Raw genomic sequence first — 12,106 nt, forward strand, 5'->3', positions numbered from 1 at the left:
GATCGGTGGCTGTAGTAGTAGCTCGCGCACGCCACTCGCCATTAGCCAGACCTGCCTGTTAAATCACAATTTGCCAAGCTGCGTCTGAACCTTTCTCGACGTACAACACCTCTATTTTAATATTATATATATATATATATATATATATATATATATATATATATATATATATATATATATATATATATGCAGAAGAATAACTTCGGTTGCCGCAAGGTTATAAATATGAAAGTAGATGCGCTTTCACATAACAACTGTTTATTGTGCCGACGTTTCGACAGGAACCCGGTCTTTTTCAAGGCATAATACTATTTACACATGTTCCGTGCCTTTTTATATCCTGTCGAGACAGGAGAGGAGGGGTCAATTGAGAGAGAGAGAGATAAAAAAAAGAAGAAACAGCGAAACGGGAGGACAAACATTAAATAAAATATAGAAAATCTAGGAGAAGAAGCAAGACCGACACGGCGTAATTAGAAAGGGGCAGCATTTCAACAGAGTAGGGCAGAGGTAGATGAGGAATGTCATCGATGTCAACAATACCTCCCCCGCACCCACACTTCCCCAAGTGGGCAGGGAGCCGCCGTTTTTGTATTTCACCTTTCCGTGTAGTCCGCTGGTGGCTCTTTCCTCTTTTAAGTGTATGACAAGTTAATGGGGAGGGCTTAAGCGCTTTAAGTGCACGATGGTGGCGTCGCGAGGAGCGAAAAAGCCGGTCAATGAGGCACCGCCATAGATATTCATTATATGCATTGGCTCCTTGTCAGTGAAGGAACAGAATGTGCGTTAAAAATTAAAGAAGAAAAAAAACAGGGGGGGGGGGGAGAGGAGGGAGACTGTACGACATCCGAGACAGTCACCACACAGTTGCGGCTCACTGGGAAGACATGCGCGCATGCACGAAACAGTTAACGAAACCACCTAGCTGCCAGCTCCTTGTCAGTGAAGGAACAGAATGTGCGTTGCAACTTAAAGAAGAGAAAGAAAAAGAAAAAAAAGAAGGGGGGGGACCGTGCGACATCCGGGACCGCTTATCTTTGCGTTCCGGCTGTGCTTGATGAGGCAAATCATTTCTATGTTGTCAGATGCATAGGCCAAAAGCTTTGTTAGCGGGTAATATTATTGTCGTAATGAAACCGGACTGATTAGAGAGAAGCGTTTGCGTCTTTTAGCGGTCGTAACGCAGACAGAGTGCCTGGGTGTTCATTGATTCCGTATTTTATCGCGTTAAATTTGTAGATAAAATAAAATTCCCGTTGTTTCCGTTCTCTGATTGTTCGAAAGTTGTTTTCTAGTAGTGTAACCCTGATGTCATCAAAGCTGTGGTCTTTTAATGTGCAGTGTTTTGAAAGTGGAAGGCCTGGCAGAGATCGTACATGTGCCCGATGGTTGTTGAATCTAATTCTAAACGGAGTGTTTGTCTGGCCCACGTATTGCTTGTTACATACCCCACATTCCAGGAGGTATATGACGTTGTCTGAGTCACAGTCTAGTGCACCTCTTATCCTGTGCTTAAAATCTAAGTGGGTGCTTTTCGCCACTGTCGTTGTCTGCATGTGTTTGCATACCCTGCATCTGCTTTTTCTGCAAGGGTGACACCCAATTTGAGGTTTCACACCTATCTTTAAATTTATTAAATGATCCTTTATATTTTTCGACCTTCTGTATACAACACAAGGAGGAGAAGTGAAAATTTTGGATAGTCGCACGCTCTGTTCCAATATGTTAAAGTGTTTTCTTAGGACCTTGTTTATGTTCGGTGGGTTGCTCGTGAAAGTTAATAGCAAAATTTTGTTGCGGTGTTGGTCAGCGTTTCTCTGGTGGTTGAGAAGAATCTGGCGGTCCAGATTTTCAGCTTTTTTGATGGCGTCATCGATGATAGCTGGCGGGTATTCTTGATTAAGGAGTACTTCGCGCATATGTGTGTTGTTTTTGTGGAAGTCCTCGGTGCGGGAGCAGATTCGTCGAAATCTGTGTGCTTGGGAATAAGGAATGCTGGTCTTGCAATGTCGCGGGTGGCAGCTTTTGAAGTGCACGTATTGTTGCCTGTCTGTAGGTTTTCTGTATACGTTAGTTACCAACGCACCATCGTCAACTCGAATCAGTACATCAAGAAAGTTTATTTCAGTTTTAGAGTAGGTGTGTGTAAAATAAATGCTGGGGTGTACCTGGTTGAATGCCTGTATGAATTTGAGCAGCTCGTTTTCGGAATGTGTCCAAATTATGAATATATCATCTAGGTACCGTTATAGAGTGATGGTTTGATATTACAAGATGAAAGAAAACTGGACTCTATGTGGTGCATGAATATGTTAGCGTAGTTTGGGGCCATTCTTGTACCCATTGCCGTACCGCTGATTTGAAGATAGTACTGGTTGTTAAATTCAAAGCTGTTCAAATCGAGTACAAGTCTTGTGAAGATTTCAATTACTTTTTTGCTTGGATAAGCGACAGGGTTGCGTGTGCCATACGATTCAACAAGTGCCCTTACACCATCGTCATGTGGGATATTTGTGTAGAGTGAGCTAACATCCAATGTTACGAGAAATGCACCGTCTGGAATTTTCACGTCTGCTGTTTCCCGTAGGAAGTGGTTTGTGTCACGCAAGAAGGACTCATGTGTGGGTGGTATGTCTTTGATTAAAGAATCAATATAACTGGAAACGGGTTCCGTTAACGTTCCAGTGCCTAATATAATGGGTCTGCCAGGGTTATTCTCTTTATGAATCTTCGGCAGCATGTAAAAACGACCAGGCGCCGAATGTACCGTAATAAGTGTCTTTTTAAGCTTTGAATGAATGGCGCCTTCACGTGTGAGATTCTCTAGGGTTGTTACAATAATGTTTTGAGCTCCGTGGTAGGGTCAAAATCGAGGTGTTTGTAGAATTGTTTGTTATTTAGTTGTCACTTGCCTTCCTCAATGTAGTCCGATCTATTCAGAACAACAATCGCGCCTCCTTTGTCTGCTGGTTTGATGACGAGATCTTCGCAGTTGCTCAACGTGAGTAGTGCCTCTTTTTCTCTTTTTGATATGTTATTCATGCTTGGTTTGTGCACTTTGTACGCATGTATAACATCTTTTTAAACCGCGTCTATATAGAGATCCAGATGTCGATCTCTGTTGGCGTCTGGGGTCCATTGCCGTCCCATTACCCCACGAAAAAGTGTGTTATCTTTTTCGGGTTTATCAAAGAAATATTCCTCCAATCGTAAATTTCGTGCGAAGTTGTCTAGGTCTTTTAGGAGCGTGAATTCATCATACCTTTCGTTGCCAGGGCAGAATGTAAGTCCGCGTGATAGTATACTCAATTCTTTTTTGCTAAGTTCTTTGTCGGAAAGGTTAATAACGTTTGGCTCTTTGGGGTGTGGTGGCAAATTTTTTTGAACATTAGATGATTTTGTATTTTTTCTGTAAGCAGCAGTTAGTATAGCTTGTGACACATTGTCCCGCGCAAATTTCTTCCTCTTAAGTTTTTCAATTTCCTCCGTTTTTTTGTGCTCAAATACGTCTAGTTCTGTAGTTTCCCACTCCCAAAGAGAAAAGTTATTTCTTTAATACCGCTCCTCGTCTGTCAGTGCGCTTAGAGTCTTTCTACAGTGTTCGATGGTGACCTTCGTTAGCTCCTGTGTGGCGTGATCGAGAATTTCGTTCCGCCGTTTCATTTCCCCTTCGGCAAAGTTATGCATCGATGGTGTTAGCGACAAGCGCAGCCCCTTCGGAGCCGTACCCGCCAGTACATATTGCTCGAGGCTTTGCACGTGAAGTTTGTGCTGTATTTTTTTGTCAACCACTTTTCTAAGTTTAAGAAAATTTGGACCCGTTCTATGGCCTAGTTCATCTGAAACGGACGGAGATTGCCCACTCGCACAGCCAGTATGTCACTCTGCACAGATGCGGCGAATAGGGCCGCAAGGTGCCCGGAGGTCGTACCTAGTTTGAGTTGGAGCTCCGTCCCGTTGTGCCTCCCGTGACGGGCTGGCCTGTAGACGCCTGCTGTTGGCTGCTGGTGGTTGCTGCTTGTTCGTTGATGATGTTGGCTGCTGATTTTTTCTTGCGGGTGGTTTATTCTGGCCACTCGTTGCTGTTGATTTTGGTACACCTGGCCGTTGTTGTTGGCCCGGATTACCCTTCGTCACCGTTTCCGGGGTGTGTGTTGTAGGCGTCGACGACAGCCGTGGCAAACGTGATGGCAGTTGTGCACTCGGTGAGGGGGGTCCCGACGGGGTATGCTGGCCTGGAGAACGGGCAGCAGCTGTTTCTGGGGCTGCTGGGTTCATATTCTTCTCTTTGGCTCCTCGACAGGTGGCATCGGAAGAGTCACGCCGCAGTGCTTGGGAGTAGGATGGCGTCTCCCGAAGCTCGTACGGCCCCGCTTCTGAATGTGGGGCGTGTTCCAGCCAGTTGTTGATGTATGGCTGCCGTAGGTCGAGGAGCAGGTTGTAGATGTTCCAGGCCAGGAGAGACACTCCAGCGAAGCTCGGGTGCAGACCATCGGCCGCGAGTACGGTCCACGGCGGGAGCGCGTCGATGCGATGCTTCACATAGAAGACACCCTCTCTCTCATGGCACAAACTCAGCAGTCGCAAGTTAAACTCCCGAGCCTCGAAGTTGAACCGCCTCACCGCACGCCAGTTTGATCGGCGGAGTCATTGGTTGGGGGCTCGTGGGAGCATTAGTGTGTCAAACACCATAGGAATATCTGGTCTGTCATGCCGGATGCGGTCAAGGAGGGCGACGTAACGGTTGAATGCTGTAGGGGCATCCGTATTGGCCAGGTCGTTAGTTCCAATGTGCAGAATAAGGTTCGAGGTACCTTTAGGGACGAAGTCCAATAGCTCTCCGATGTCGGCAATGCATGCGCCAGGCTGGCAGATGAAGGCAGGTGAAGGGGGGCTGGCCGGATCGAAGTGTTGATGCAGGTACTTTAGTTGTGAGTCACCGACTATTGCCGTCGAGGCTCCATGGATCGGAAACCTCCATGTAAGTTGTTCGCGAAAGGCGCGGGCAGCAGCCATTTGTGGTAGGGCTTATATGAAGAAGAATAACTTCGGTTGCCGCAAGGTTATAAATATGAAAGTAGATGCGCTTTCACATAACAACTGTTTATTGTGCCGACCCCGTCAGGACCCCCCTCACTGAGTGCACAACGGCCATCACGCTTGCCACGGCTTTCGTCGACGCCTACAACACATACCCCGGAAACGGTGACGAAGGGTAATCCGGGCCAACAACAACGGCCAGCTGTACCAAAATCAACAGCAACGAGTGGCCAGAATAAACCACCCGCAAGGAAAAATCAGCAGCCAAAATCATCAACGAACAAGCAGCAACCACCAGCAGCCAACAGCAGGCGTCTACAGGCCAGCTCGTCACGGGAGGCACAACGGGATGGAGCTCCATTCCAAACCAGGTACGACCTCCGGGCACCTTGCGGCCCTATTCGCCGCGTCTGTGCAAAGAGACATACTGGCTGTGCGAGTGGGCAAACTCCATCCGTTCCAGATGAACTAGGCCATAGAACGGGTCCAAATTTTCTTAAACTTAGAAAAGTGGTTGACAAAAGAATACGGCATGAACTTCACGTGCAAAGCCTCGAGCAATATGTACTGGCGGGTGCGGGTCCGAAAGGGCTGCGCTTGTCGCTAACATCATCGATGCAAAACTTTGCCGAAGGGGAAATGAAACGGTGGAACGAAATTCTCGATCACGCCACACAATAGCTAACGAAGGTCACCATCGAACACTGTAGAAAGACTCTAAACGCACTGACAGACGAGGAGCGGTATTTAAGAAATAACTTTTCTCTTTGGGAGTGGGAAACTAAAGAACTAGACGCATTTGAGTACAAAAAAACAGAGGAAATTGAAAAACTTAAGAGGAAGAAATTTGCGCGGGACAATGTGTCACAAGCTATACCCACTGCTGCTCACAGAAAAAATACCAAATCATCTCACGTTCAAAAAAACTTGCCCCCACAACCCAAAGGGCCAAAAGTTATTAACCTTTCCGACAAAGAACTTAGCAAAGAAGAATTGAGTATACTATCACGCGGACTTACATTCTGCCCTGGCAACAGAAAGTATGATGAATTCACGCTCCTAAAAGACCTAGACAACTTCGCACGAAATTTACGATTGGAGGAATATTTCTTTGATAAACCTGAAAAAGATAACACACCTTTTCGTGGGGTAATCGGACGGCAATGGACCCCAGACGCCAACAGAGATCGACATCTGGATCTCTATATAGACGCGGTTCAAAAAGATGTTAAACATGCGTACAAAGTGCACAAACCAAGCATGAATAACATATCAAAAAGAGAAAAAGAGGCACTACTCACGTAGAGCAACTGCGAAGATCTCGTTATCAAACCATCAGACAAAGGAGGCGCGATTGTTGTTCTGAATAGATCGGACTACATTGAGGAAGGCAAGCGACAACTAAATTACAAACAATTCTACAAACACCTCGACTTTGACCCTACCACGGAGCACAAAAAATCATTGTAACAACCCTAGAGAATCTCACACGTGAAGGCGCCATTAATTCAAAGCTTAAAAAGCCACTTATTATGGTACATTCGGCGCCTGGTCGTTTTTACATGCTGCCGAAGATTCATAAAGAGAATAACCCTGGCAGACCCATTATATCAGGCACGGGAACGTTAACGGAACCCATTTCCAGTTATATTCATTCTTTAATCAAAGATATACCACCCACACATGAGTCCTTCTTGCGTGACACAAACCACTTCCTTCGGGAAACAGCAGACGTGAAAATTCCAGACGGTGCATTTCTCGTAACATTGGATGTTAGCTTACTCTACACAAATATCCCACATGACGATGGTGTAAGGGCACTTGTTGAATCGTATGGCACGCGCAACCCTGTCGCTTATCCAAGCAAAAAAGTAATTGAAATCTTCACAAGACTTGTACTCAATTTGAACAGCTTTGAATTTAACAACCAGTACTATCTTCAAATCAGCGGTACGGCAATGGGTACAAGAATGGCCCCAAACTACGCTAACATATTCATGCACCACATAGAGTCCAATTTTCTTTCATCTTGTAATATCAAACCATTACTCTATAACGGTACCTAGATGATATATTCATAATTTGGACACATTCGGAAAACGAGCTGCTCAAATTCATACAGGCATTCAACCAGGTACACCCCAGCATTTATTTTACACACACCTACTCTAACACTGAAATAAACTTTCTTGATGTACTCATTCGAGTTGACGATGGTGCGTTGGTAACTAACGTATACAGAAAACCTACAGACAGGCAACAGTACCTGCACTTCAAAAGCTGCCACCCGCGACATTGCAAGACCAGCATTCCCTATTCCCAAGCACATAGATTTCGACGAATCTGCTCCCGCACCGGGGACTTCCACAAAAACAGCACACATATGCGCGTAGTACTCCTTAATAAAGAATACCCGCCAGCTATCATCGAAGACGCCATCAAAAAAGCTGAAAATCTGGACCGCCAGATTCTTCTCAACCACCAGAGAAACGCCGACCAACACCGCAACAAAAACTTGCTATTAACTTTCACGAGCAAGCCACCGAATATTAACAAGGTCCTAAGAAAACACTTTAACATATTGGAACAGACCGTGCGACTATCCAAAATTTTCACTTCTCCTCCTTGTGATGTATACAGGAGGCCGAAAAATATAAAGGATCATTTAATAAATTCAAAGATAGGTGTGAAACCTCAAATTGGCTGTCACCCTTGCGGAAAAAGCAGATGCAGGGTATGCAAACACATTCAGACAACGACAGTGGCGAAAAGCACCCACTCGGATTTTAAGCACAGGATAAGAGTTGCACTAGACTGTGACTCAGACTACGTCATATACCTCCTGGAATGTGGGGTATGTAACAAGCAATACGTGGGCCAGACACACACTCCGTTTAGAATTAGATTCAACAACCATCGGGCACATGTACGATCTCTGCCAGGCCTTCCACTTTCAAAACACTGCACATTAAAAGACCACAGCTGTGACGACATCAGGGTTACACTACTAGAAAACAACTTTCGAATAATCAGAGAACGGGAACAACGGGAATCTTACTTTATCTACAAATTTAACACGATAAAATACGGAATAAATGAACACCCAGGCACTCTGTCTGCGTTACGACCGCTAAAAGACGCAAAGGCTTCTCTCTAATCACTCCGGTTTCATAACGGCAATAATATTACCCGCTAACAAAGCTTTTGGCCTATGCATCTGACAACATAGAAATGATTTGCCTCATCAAGCACAGCCGGAACGCACAGATAAGCGGTCCCGGATGTCATACGGTCCCCCCCACCTTCTTTTTTTTCTTTTTCTTTCTCTGCTTTAAGTTGCAACGCACATTCTGTTCCTTCACAGACAAGGAGCTGACAGCTAGGTGGTTTCGTTAACTTTTTCGTGCATGCGCGCATGTCTTCCCAGTGAGCCGCAACTGTGTGTTGACCGTCTCGGATGTCGTACAGTCTCCCCCCTCCTTCTTCCTGTTTTTTTTTCTTCTTCTTTAATTTTTAACGCACATTCTGTTCCTTCACTGACAAGGAGCCAATGCATATAATGAATATCGATGGCAGTGCCTCATTCACCGGCTTTTTCGCTCCTCCCGACGCCACCAGCATGCACTTAAAGCGCTCAAGCCCTCCCCATTAACTTGTCATACACTTCAAAGAGGAACGAGCCGCCAGCGGACTACACGGAAAGGTGAAATACAAAAACGGCGGCTCCCTGCCCACTTGGGGAAGTGTGGGTGCGGGGGAGGTATTGTTGACAATGATGACATTCCTCATCTACCTCTGCCCTACTCTGTTGAAATGCTGCCCCTTTCTAATTACGCTGTGTCGGTCTTGCTTCTTCTCCTAGATTTTCTATATTTTATTTATTGTTTGTCCTCCCGTTTCGCTGTTTCTTCTTTTTTTCTCTCTCTCTCTCTCAAATGACCCCTCCCCTCCTGTCTCGACAGGATATAAAAAGGCACGGAACATGTGTAAATAGTATTATGCCTTGAAAAAGACAGGGTTCCTGTGGAAACGTCGGCACAATAAACAGTTGTTATGTGAAAGCGCATCTACTTTCATATATAAAAGCTTGCGGCAACCGAAGTTATTCTTCTGCATACAAGCCTTACCACAAATGTCTGCTGCTCGCGCCTTTCGCAAACAACTTACATGGAAGTTTCCGATCCACGGAGCCTCGACGGCAAAAGTCGGTGACTCACAACTAAAGTACCTGCATCAACACTTCGATCTGGCCAGCCCCCACTCATCTGCCTTCATCTGCCAGCCTAGCGCATGCATTGGCGACATCGGAGAGCTATTGAACTTCGTCCTTAAAGGTACCTCGAACCTTATTCTGCACATTGGAACTAACAACCTGGCCAATACGGATGCCCCTACAGCATTCAACCGTTACGTCGCCCTCCTTGACCGCATCCGGCATGAGAGACCAGATATTCCTGTGGTGTTTGCCACACTAGTGCTCCCACGAGCCCCCAACCAACGACTCCGCCGACACAACTGGCGTGCGGTGAGGCGGTTCAACTTCGAGGCTCGGGAGTTTAACTTGCGACTGCTGAGTTTGTGCCATGAGAGAGAGGGCGTCTTCTATGTGAACCATCGCATCGACGCGCTCCCGCGGTGGACCGTACTCGCGGCCGATGGTCTGCACCCGAGCTTCGCTGGAGTGTCTCTCCTGGCCTGGAACATCTACAACCTGCTCCTCGACCTACGGCGGCCACACATCAACAACTGGCTGGAACACGCGCCACAACCAGAGGCGGGGGCGTACGAGCTTCAGGTGACGCCATCCTACTCCCAAGCACTGCAGCGTGACTCTTCCGATGCCACCTGTCGAGGCGGCAAAGAGATGAATATGAACCCAGCAGCCCCAGAAACAGCTGCTGCCCGTTTTCCAGGCCAGCATACCCCGTCGGGACCCCCCTCACCGAGTGCACAACTGCCATCACGCTTGCCACGGCTGTCGTCGACGCCTACCCCCAGGTGGTCGAAATTTCCGGAGCCCTCCACTACGGCGTCTCTCATAATCATATGGTGGTTTTGGGACGTTAAACCCCACAAATCAATCAATCAATCGTCGACACCTACAACACACACCCCGGAAACGGTGACGAAGGGTAATCCGGGCCAACAACAACGGCCAGCTGTACCAAAATCAACAGCAACGAGTTGCCAGAATAAACCACCCGCAAGGAAAAATCAGCAGCCAACATCATCAACGAACAAGCAGCAACCACCAGCAGCCAACAGCAGGCGTCTACAGGCCAGCTCGTCACGGGAGGCACAACGGGATGGAGCTCCAACCCAAACCAGGTACGACCTCCGGGCACCTTGCGGCCATATTCGCCGCGTCTGTGCAAAGTGACATACTGGCTATGCGAGTGGGCAAACTCCGTCCGTTTCAGATGAACTAGGCCATAGAACGGGTCCAAGTTTTCTTAAACTTAGAAAAGTGGTTGACAAAAGAATACGGCACGAACTTCACGTGCAAAGCCTCGAGCAATATGTACTGGCGGGTACGGCTCTGAAGGGGCTGCGCTTGTCGCTAACACCATCGATGCATAACTTTGCCGAAGGGGAAATGAAACGGTAGAACGAAATTCTTGATCACGCCACACAGGAGCTAACGAAGGTCACCATCGAACACTGTAAAAAGACTAAACGCACTGACAGACGAGGAGCGGTATTTAAGAAATACCTTTTCTCTTTCGGAGTGGGAAACTAAAGAACTAGACGTATTTGAGCACAAAAAAACGGAGGAAATTGAAAAACTTAAGAGGAAGAAATTTGCGCGGGACAATGTGTCACAAGGTATACCCACTGCTGCTTACAGAAAAAATACCAAATCATCTCACGTTCAAAAAAATTTGCCACCACACCCCAAAGGGCCAAACGTTATTAACCTTGCCGACAAAGAACTTAGCAAAGAAGAATTGAGTATACTATCACGTGGACTTACATTCTGCCCTGGCAACGGAAGGTATGATGAATTCACGCTCCTATAAGACCTAGACAACTTCGCACGAAATTCACGATTGCAGGAATATTTCTTCGATAAACCCGAAAAAGATAACACACTTTTTCGTGGGGTAATCGGACGGCAATGGACCCCAGACGCCAACAGAGATCGACATCTGGATCTCTATATAGACGCGGTTCAAAAAGATGTTATGCATGCGTACAAAGTGCACAAACCAAGCATGAATAACATATCAAAAAGAGAAAAAGAGGCACTACTCACGTTGAGCAACTGCGAAAATCTCGTCATCAAACCAGCAGACAAAGGAGGCGCGATTGTTGTTCTGAATAGATCGGACTACATTGAGGAAGGCAAGCGACAACTAAATAACAAACAATTCTACAAACACCTCGACTTTGACCCTACCACGGAGCACAAAAAATCATTGTAACAACCCTAGAGAATCTCACACGTGAAGGCGCCATTAATTCAAAGCTTAAAAAGCCACTTATTATGGTACATTCGGCGCCTGGTCGTTTTTACATGCTGCCGAAGATTCATAAAGAGAATAACCCTGGCAGACCCATTATACCAGGCACGGGAACGTTAACGGAACCCATTTCCAGTTATATTGATTCTTTAATCAAAGACATACCACCCACACATGAGTCCTTCTTGTGTGACACAAACTACTTCCTTCGGGAAACAGCAGACGTGAAAATTCCAGACGGTGCATTTCTCGTAACATTGGATGTTAGCTCACTCTACACAAATATCCTGCATGACGATGTTGTAAGGGCACTTGTTGAATCGTATGGCACACACAACCCTGTCGCTTATCCAAGCAAAAAAGTAATTGAAATCTTCTCAAGACTTGTACTCGATTTGAACAGCTTTGAATTTAACAACCAGTACTATCTTCAAATCAGCGGTACGGCAATGGGTACAAGAATGGCCCCAAACTACGATAACATATTCATGCACCACATAGAGTCCAATTTTCTTTCATCTTGTAATATCAAACCATTACTCTATAAACGGTACCTAAAGGGCACGGCGAGACGACAGCGACGATGTTGCTGACCACGAAGT

This window comes from Rhipicephalus microplus, chromosome 4, assembly GCF_043290135.1.
Source record: "Rhipicephalus microplus isolate Deutch F79 chromosome 4, USDA_Rmic, whole genome shotgun sequence".
Taxonomy (NCBI): Eukaryota; Metazoa; Arthropoda; class Arachnida; order Ixodida; family Ixodidae; genus Rhipicephalus; species Rhipicephalus microplus.